This window comes from Gouania willdenowi, chromosome 1, assembly GCF_900634775.1.
Source record: "Gouania willdenowi chromosome 1, fGouWil2.1, whole genome shotgun sequence".
Classification (NCBI taxonomy): Eukaryota; Metazoa; Chordata; class Actinopteri; order Blenniiformes; family Gobiesocidae; genus Gouania; species Gouania willdenowi.
The window spans coordinates 43,218,856-43,228,107 of NC_041044.1; the positions used below are offsets into that span (position 1 = coordinate 43,218,856).

Here is a 9,252-nt window from a genome sequence, read left to right on the forward strand (position 1 = left end):
CAACCTGAAACAATCTAAAACCTGCTAAAACAATTTTAAACCTGCTAAAACCTGCTAAAACACGATAATTCCGCTGATTTTCCTCAAACATTCACACACGCTTGCTCCTATTCACTGCTTTATATCTGCATGTGAGTCATTTCTAAGGTTTTAATGTGTTTTATTTTATTTTAATTCCAGTAAAAAGCGAAATAAACATTTCTGTTCAACAGAGTGAGAATTTTCTGGCTTTACTTTGTGTTTTCTGGCTTTAGGGGTTCAAGTCGTTCTGAAATAAATACTTTCTCCCTAATAATCAATCAATTTAACATGCTTGTTCAGGTGCCTGCATTTATTAGTTAAATAAAACAACAATAAAATGTAAAAATCCAGATTATTTTGGCAGTATTACAATTGTATTAGGGGCCTCTCTGGGCCCCTGGAATCCTTCTCCTTATTCTGCCCTGTCAGCTCTAGACTCTTTGATGAAGAGGACTAAAGGAAGAAAAAGGAATATCCAGGACATTGTTTTGTGTATTATTGGATAAATATGTCACTAAAAACTAATAAACACTTAAATGTGACAGAATGTTTCTGTAATGTGATAGAAATCCTTGAACACACTTGTACAGAGAAGGTAAATAGGATTACAAAGTGTCTGCTGGTTGTGAGCGTCACGCCTGCTGAGCCTGATTAGACTGAAGTCCATGTCCACCTCACAGACCTGCTCACAACTACTGACACCATCTGTCTGTCTGTCAACAGACAGCTTCATAATCAGTATGACCACTAGGATAGCGTAGCTTTCACCTGTGTTATTTCCGTCTACCAACAGGGGGCGGTGTCGGCTCAGCTCTATCAGGTAATAACGCCGTGTCGTTAAATCCAAACCACAGCATTGTTCACGTACAGTTTGCTTGTTTGGTTTACATGTAAACTGTATCGGTCAGACGCAAGCAACTTGGGGGCCCCGGGGGCCACACGCAGCTTATTTTATACAGTCAACAAAAATACATAACATTCAAGGAAAACATACAAAATTCAAGGAAAATACACAATATTCAAGATAAATACACAATCACTGTGAAAACACATGAATGTCCTACAAAAACACACAAAACAACAACAAAAATGCACACAATACAAATAAAATACACAAAATCAATTAAAAAAAGGAAAGAAAGTTAACTAAAAAAAAAAAAAAAAAAAAAAAAAAAAAAAAAAAAAAAAAAATAGGGGAGTGGTGGCCTAGTGGTTAAGGACGCTGGGCTTGTAATCGGAGGGTTGCCGGTTCAAGCCTCACCTGGGCCGTCCCTGTGGGATGTTGAGCAAGTCCCTTAACCCCAAACTGCTCCCCAGGCGCCGCAAAATGGCTGCCGACTGCTCCTCAGGGATGGGTTAAATGCAGAGGAGGAATTCCATTGATGTACTAACATTACATGGCCAATTAAAGGCGAAAGCCCCGATTTAATTTAATTTAATTTTTAACTACAAAAAACAGACAAAACAACAACAAAAATACACACAATGAAAACAAAAATACACAAAATGACTACAAAAAGATACAAGTTAACTGCTAAAACACACAAAACAACAAAAACACACAAAATTCACAAAAAATACACAAAATGACTCCAAAAAGACATACATTACCACCAAAAACACAGAAAACAACAAAAAGTCAAGGAGAATACACAACATTAAACTGAAAACACATAAATTAACTACAAAAACACACAAAACATAAACAAAAATACACAAAAATGAATGTAAAATACACTGTATCATTGTCCTGTTTGTTCGTTTGGTCTATTTTGTGGCCCTTGGATTGGACGATCACATTTTTTTGTGGATCTCACTGTGATCAGTTGCCAAAGAAGCACAATATAAATTATTATCATCTCTGGACGTATTCAGTGTTTCTGTATTTTTATGACTTTGTGGGACTCCACCGCTGCTTCCCATTCACTGATTATTGATCTCTGATTTGTTGCTTTTATAATGACAGGAACAATCAGAACTTTTCCCAACTCACAGACAGAAAGCGGAATTGAATAAATATGTTTTCCATGTAATTCTCAATTCGGAATGGCTATTTTCATGTAAACACGAAGCAGAATACTTTAATTCTGTATAATTTCATTTGAAATAATTAATTTCAAATTAAAAAATGTCACGCTAACACACACACACTCACCTGCTCTCTGCCCTGTGTGTCAGGGCTCCATGAAGGCGCCTCTTAAAGCTACAGCTCTCACCATGGTCGTCCATCCCCTCGCTAAGGACGAGAACAGGGACGCGTCTTCATTCCCTGAGGGGAGACACACACACACACACACACACGTCTTTTTTAGAGCTTTTCACTTATGGAACAAATTGTCTAGACCCTGAAAGACATGTCAACTTTACACATTATTTAAAAAATGCTTTAAAATCCTATTTTTTAACAAATCTTCATGTATATATCACGTATTTTTATTTATTTATTTGTTGGCGTGTTGAAAATGTGTCATAATGTACCTTTTTATGTAATGTTTCTGTATATGTTTAACTGTCTTTATGTACTAAAAGACAAATGGCTTTAAAACCAGTATTATAATACAAAATAACACAAAATTAAAAAAATATTGATGTATAGATAATATTGTAATTTTCTATATTGCCAAAACTCGATGTATTTTGGAGTCATTCCATTTATTTATGTAATAGTTTTGTGTGTTTTTGGAGTGACTTTTTGTGTTTGTCTTCATTTTTGTCGCCCTTTTGTGTATTTCTGGCACATTTATGAACAAACAGCTGCACAAAAGTTATTTTTGGCTTTTTCACCTCTAAAAGACAGTGATTGAGTTTAGTAGTGTGGCTCCACCTCTGGGTTTCAATGAACAAATAAACACACACACACACAAGGACCGAACAGAGAGTTTAAGATGGACTATATTGCACTGTAGTTGAATTTTGTTACAGATTCTGAGCTCATGTAGAAGAATCAGACGAGAGGAGGGATGACGGCTGAGCAGAAAGTATGAGGAGAAGAAGCAGAGACGACAGAAGGAAAGAAAAAGACAGAAACAGACGAGCTGACGGTAGGAAAAAGAGGTCCTGTGTGAGCGTTTGATGGATGCTGACAGACAGAGAGGAGGACGAGCTGTTTGTGCTCCAGAACTCCATGGATTATTAACGAGAAAAAAGTCTTCCTCCTCCTCTTCTTCCTTTCCTAAATCCTTCTCAGCTTGAGCCGGAGAACAACATAGGATCACAGGACGTAGTAATGGACGTAGTGAGGCCCAATCATTGTGTTTGTTTATCGTCATTCACTAAAAAACAGGTTCCAAACACTGCTTGTGTTTGTGCAGCAGTGTGTTAATGTTTTTTATTGTGTGTGTGTGTGTTAGTCAGAGTGCAGCGTGCATCAATAATGTATCCAGATAATGCAGCCGCTAACAGGCAGAGCATCGCACACAGAGGAAGATAGAAAGAAAGCTGGTGAAATGGTGACAGGGAGGTGAAAAAGAGAGTGGAGGGTTCAGGGTTGCCAGATCATGGGACGGAAATATGTAACAAGCTGAAGCCAAAAGGAGAGCTGTAACTTTAAGAGAGAGAGAGAGACCACCTTATTAGTACAGTCAGCCCTTACTTATCTCAGCATTTAAAGCTGCTGGAGACGATGACTTTTATTGAGAAAATAAAGGAAAATACACAAAATTGGTCGGGAAACACATAAATTAACTGGAGAAACACACAAAACAACCACAAAAAATGTACAAAATGAAAACAAAAATACACAAAATAAAAAAATGACACAAATTAACTACAAAAACACAGAAAACAACAAAAATACACATAATTCAAGGAAAATGCACAAACATAGTCCAAAAACAAATATTTTAACTACAAAAACGCACAAAACAACAAGTAAAATGCACAAAATTACACTGAAGACATAAATTACCTGCAGAAACACACAAAACAACTACAAAAATGCACAAAATTAAAATAATACACAAAATTACACCGAATAGACATGTATTAACTACAGAAACACACAAAAACAACCACGAAAATGCACAACATGAATACAAAACTACACAAAATAAAATAATTACACTAAAAAGACACAAATTAACTACAAACACACAGAAAATATCAACAAAAATATTTCTGCGATATAGAAAATGATATTGCTAATTTGAGAAAAGATATAGAAATATGATTTTTGGTCCCAGCCCTGCTCCACATCCCATGATGCAATGCATCATGGGATGAGTTCAGAGTTGCCTTGAACGCAGCATTACTGGTCCTCAGCTCAGTTTGAACACATTAGAATCATTTAGTGTTCCCCTTTAAAATAAAATAAATAAAAATAGTCCATGAACTCACTATTTAGGGCGTCTGGTTTGTTTTAAATAACTCAATACAGTGTAATGCAGAGTGGTCCCCCCTCCCATAACACCCCCAGGAGAACAGTTATCAGTGCGTAACGGTCAAGCACATATTAATAATTTAAAGTACATTTAAACAGAGAAAAAACTAAAATAAAAGAAAAACATATTTAAAAAAAGAAAAAGAAAAGAAAAAAGAAAAAAAAGTGTGTGTGTGTGTGTGTGTGTGGTGGGGGGGCTCAGTCATTAGCAATATTATTTAGGTAAGTAATTCTAAATGACTTTAGTGAAACATTAAGAGAAAATTTTAGCTTCTCCAGTCAAATTGACAGTAAGAACTATGGTTTGTTTCTGTTGAGTCAGTATATGTTTGCACTGAGTCTGAGTCACATCATCATCCTCATCCTCATCCTCATCCTCATCCTCATCATCATCATCCTCATCATCCTCATCATCCTCATCATCATCCCATATTTCCATGTGTGCGGTTGATAAACAAACCACACACTGGGTTTTTTTTCCACAATCAAATTTGATAAAAAACAGCATGAAAAATGTAGACGAGCCTAAAAATAACATCATGAATATGTAACGTCTGAACAGGACGGCCTCATTTTCTGTTTCACACACACACACACTTTGATGTGGAACTCCATTTTTACATCTGACTGTGTGTGTGTGTGTGTGTGTACTACTGCACTATTAGTCTGCTCATCTATTCTTCAGCAGCAGCAGAATAAAACAATAAAACACAGTCTCCTCTGAGGGAAGCCACTGGATGACTCGGTTTGTGCTGAGTCATGACTCGAGTCAGACACGTTGCACTGAGACACTGCATTCAAATACGACATTAATGACAATATTTAACTCCAGTAACAATAATAAGCATGTTTTAGTAAAATATCACACACACACACACGCACGCTCCATATTTTCACTGTAAAAGAGGTGAACTAATGCTAGCTTTAGCATATGTAGCTAACAGCTGAAGAACAAATCTCAGCTCGTGCTTGTTTGATGAAATTAATGACAATAATTAACCCCATTGACCATATGTCTGATGAGGGAAAGAACGGAAATGGGAAGATTTAAAAGTGAAAATTAGAGGCAAGACTGGTTAACTTCTAACTGGGCTAAATCACCATGGCAACTTAGTCTGAACAGCAACTAAGCATGTTTTTAAAGAATTATTCCTCCATTGTGACGTAAGTTGATCTACACAGTTTCTCCGTGACTGTGATTGGTCTGACGCCGTAATCTCCTCGGTCACAGCAGCGTGCACGTAGCTAGGCTGAAATCACTTGTCTTAAGCAAACATATCTATATCCTGCTTTGTAGTACAGCAGAGGGTTATTCCATAAAGTGTGTTATGTTCAAACTCTGAGTATGTTCAGGCTCAAATGAGGGAAACTCTGAGTATCTCATTCCTAAACGCGAGGTATGTTCTTCTCTGAGTACGTTACCATGGCAATGTTGTCCGTGGACTAAACCTGGTCGCTGGCAGGTTTTATCAAAGAAACCCTGGGTTTCTACCTGACTCCGCCCACCTGAACACCGTTTCTGAACACTTTAATAAACTTTAACACTTTTCTCTGAAACACATTAGTAACATCACACACCACAGACGTGTTCACATCATTACTAATGTTGTGTTGCTTTATGTTTTTTATTTTGTGTGCAAACGGTAGTTTTCTTTATAACATTGTAGATGTAGATCATTAAGTGAAAGTCACTGAGAGGTTGATCTACATTAAAACATCTACTGACGTCTGTAGTAAAGTTCACTGAATACAAACCTGTGGTTAATATAAAGGAGGAGATGATCATTTAAATGAATCCACTTTTAAGGCTCGATTGTTGTTTTATATTGTTATACAGTTAAATCTGTAGATCATACATCTATGAAAGTATGATGGCGCAGTGAATTGTGATGCTGCTCTTAGAAGCAATGGGTCACGGGTTCACGTCCCGCTTGTGTTTTTTTATGACATTTAAAGACGTTGAGATGACTCTGGCGACAATATTACATTAAAAATCAATATAATTCATTCAATATTAAGCGGTATTTACTGTCTATAGATCCAGTGTAACAGGAGGACTCTCTATGTAGCCATCCTTTGCTGCTGCCATGTCTCCTCAGACACATTTTATTCATATTATTCACCACGCGTCACGTCACTGTAGCAATAAAGTGATGAAGCGACAAAAAAGTGTGACTAATTACGGGTGATTTAAGCCACTATAATCACTGAAGACTGAACGCACCTTTAGAACAGACTCATATTCCTCAAATACTGACTTATTTCACCCGTTAAGTTGAATAAATCACTCTCTTCCATTTGGTTGTCATGGCAGCTCGAGTAATCTCTGATCCATTGATGATGGCTTTTTTTCGCGCGAGCACATTAGTAACCCAAAGTTTACATACTCAGGGTTGATTAACCCACTTCATACCAGCTGTAATGAATCAGATACCCAGAGTTTCCCATCGCTGAGTATGTTGACCCAGAGTTTATGGATAAACTCAGAGTTTGTTAATCCTCCTTTATGGAATAAAACTCCGCTCTCTGATTGAGAATGTTTGGTTAGGTGAAGCTAGCAGAAAAAATATCAGGATATATTTATCCCACACTGTTTTCCTGTTGTCAGAACAAGCTTTCATTTGTCACCTGACCACATCTGACCAATAAGAAGCTTTGAGTGTCAAACTTTACAAAATCCACAAAAATGCCATTTTTTATCCTCTGGTTTTAAGGACAACCTGTGAACTGATGCATCTCACACCCTATCATGTGTCTCTGAGGTCTCCAGCTCTCATTGGTTGATCCTCAGGATGATGTGGGACACAAACATTCACTGTGGGTCATTTACAGACTTAAGTCTACACCTCACCTACATGTGTTTGGACTGTGGAAGGAAGCTGGAACCAGAGAGAACCTACAAACCTACCTATGCAAGCTCCACGGTGAAATCAATATCAATCGATATGAGCTGATCATCTGACCAATGAGTGATCGTCAGGATTTGACTCATGGATGTAACATCAGATTGTTTTATTAACATTTAATCATTTGTTATTATAATAAAAATGTTTATTATTGTATTATTTTATTTTTTTTGTTAATATTTGTTCTTTCATCTTATTATTCAATCTTACCTTTAATCCTACTATAATAATCAATTCGAATATTTCTTTAATTATTGTTTTATTTTGCATTTACGTTTATTTCATTAATAATCATCTTTTTTTTAAAAATTATTATTATTTTATTTTTTTAATCATATTATAATTTATTTGACATGATTCCTTTTTTATTTGAACATGTTTCCATTGGATGAATATATAGTTTATTATCTATAACCGTGTGTTATTGGCACAGCTTTACATTTAAACACGATGAGGTCTGAGTGACTTTAAAGTATGTTTTACCTTCAGGTTTAAAGTAGAACTAGTGAGTGTTTGAAAATCTGATCAGATTTCATCACTAACATCCTGTGCGTCTTAGAATTAAATCTGCGTCGCACAGCGACACGCGCACAATGAACAATCCACATTATTGACCTATGGAAGTGTTTGTTGGTGACTTTTATTAGTGTTGTTATTATTATTATTATTAATGTGAGGAGTGTTGGAGGTTAATTACATCTTACCGATCAGCCGGTGTGAGTTAATCCGCTCCGGGGCGCAGTGAGGACCGAGCCGTTAATGTCCTGGATCAGAGACAGAAGTTGGAAAAAACGAGAATCAGAACCGAGCCTTCATCATGGAACCAAAGAGTCGGATTTAAAGAGTCGGATCAGAATCCAGCAGGTTTACATTAGATGAAGACCGACTGATAGACCGATGGTCGGAGCAGGTGAAACACAAACAAACAGCCTGAGGAAAAATAAGCTTCATTCCTCTGATAGCCCCACCCTCCCTCTGCGTGCGCGTGCGTGTATGCGCGCACCCGCGCCTTATCTATCTATCTATCTATCTATCTATCTATCTATCTATCTATCTATCTATCTATCTATCTATCTATCTGTCTATCTATCTATCTATCTATCTATCTATCTATCTATCTATCTATCTATCTATCTATCTATCTATCTATCTATCATCTATCTATCTATCTATCTATCTATCTATCTATCTATCTATCTATCTATCTATCTATGCCTCTTTAAATCTTAAAAAAATCAGTATAACACAACACAACATAATGATAGAACATAGGCAAGGCAAATTTATTTGTATAGCGCATTTCATACGCAAGGCAACTCAATGTGCTTTACATGATAAAACATTCAATTGTTTAAAATCAATAAGAACATTTAAAATCATCAGTAAAATCAATTAAAATCATCAGTAAAATCATCATTACATCAACAACATGACTAAAAATCTCTCTCTCAATCATATGCAGTAGAGAAAAAAAGTTCCTTTAACTTTGATTTAAAAATGTTCACATGTGATGCTGACTTCAGCTCTGCTGCAGTTTGTTCCACTTCTTTGCAGCATAACAACTAAAAGCAGCATCACCATGTTTACTGTGAACTCTGGGCTCCACTATCTGACCTGTGTCCATAGATCTGAGAGACCTGCTGGGTTCATACCTGACTAACATGTCACTGATGTATTCTGGACCAAACCCATTCACAGATTTATACACCAGCAGCAGAACTTTAAAGTCTATTCTTAGGCTGACTGGGAGCCAGTGTAAAGACTTTAAAACTGGAGTAATGTGTTCTGACCTCTTTGTTCTGGTTCAGACCTGAGCTGCAGCGTTCTGAACCAGCTGTAGATGTTTGATGAAGACCATTACAATAGTCTAGTCTGCTGGAGATAAAAGCATGGACCAGTTTCTCCTGATCTTTCTGAGCCATTAAACCTTTCACTCTGGAGATGTTC

At 36.7% G+C, this 9,252-nt stretch overlaps 1 protein-coding gene across 2 annotated transcripts in view; it reads right to left on the reverse strand.

Moving 5' to 3' along the window:
* Positions 1-8,265, reverse strand: part of frmpd1a (FERM and PDZ domain containing 1a) — a 49,066-nt gene extending 40,801 nt beyond the window's left edge. The window contains exons 1-3 of one of the 2 annotated variants that reach the window (XM_028467906.1): positions 8,176-8,265; positions 8,010-8,069; positions 2,177-2,290 (exon numbers count right to left, since the gene is read on the reverse strand). The gene's annotated coding sequence lies outside the window, so the exon portion shown is untranslated. Of the gene's footprint in view, positions 1-2,176; positions 2,291-8,009 lie in introns of both variants that reach the window. The other variant, XM_028467992.1, reaches the window with a different exon arrangement.
* Positions 8,266-9,252: the final 987 nt, after the last annotated feature.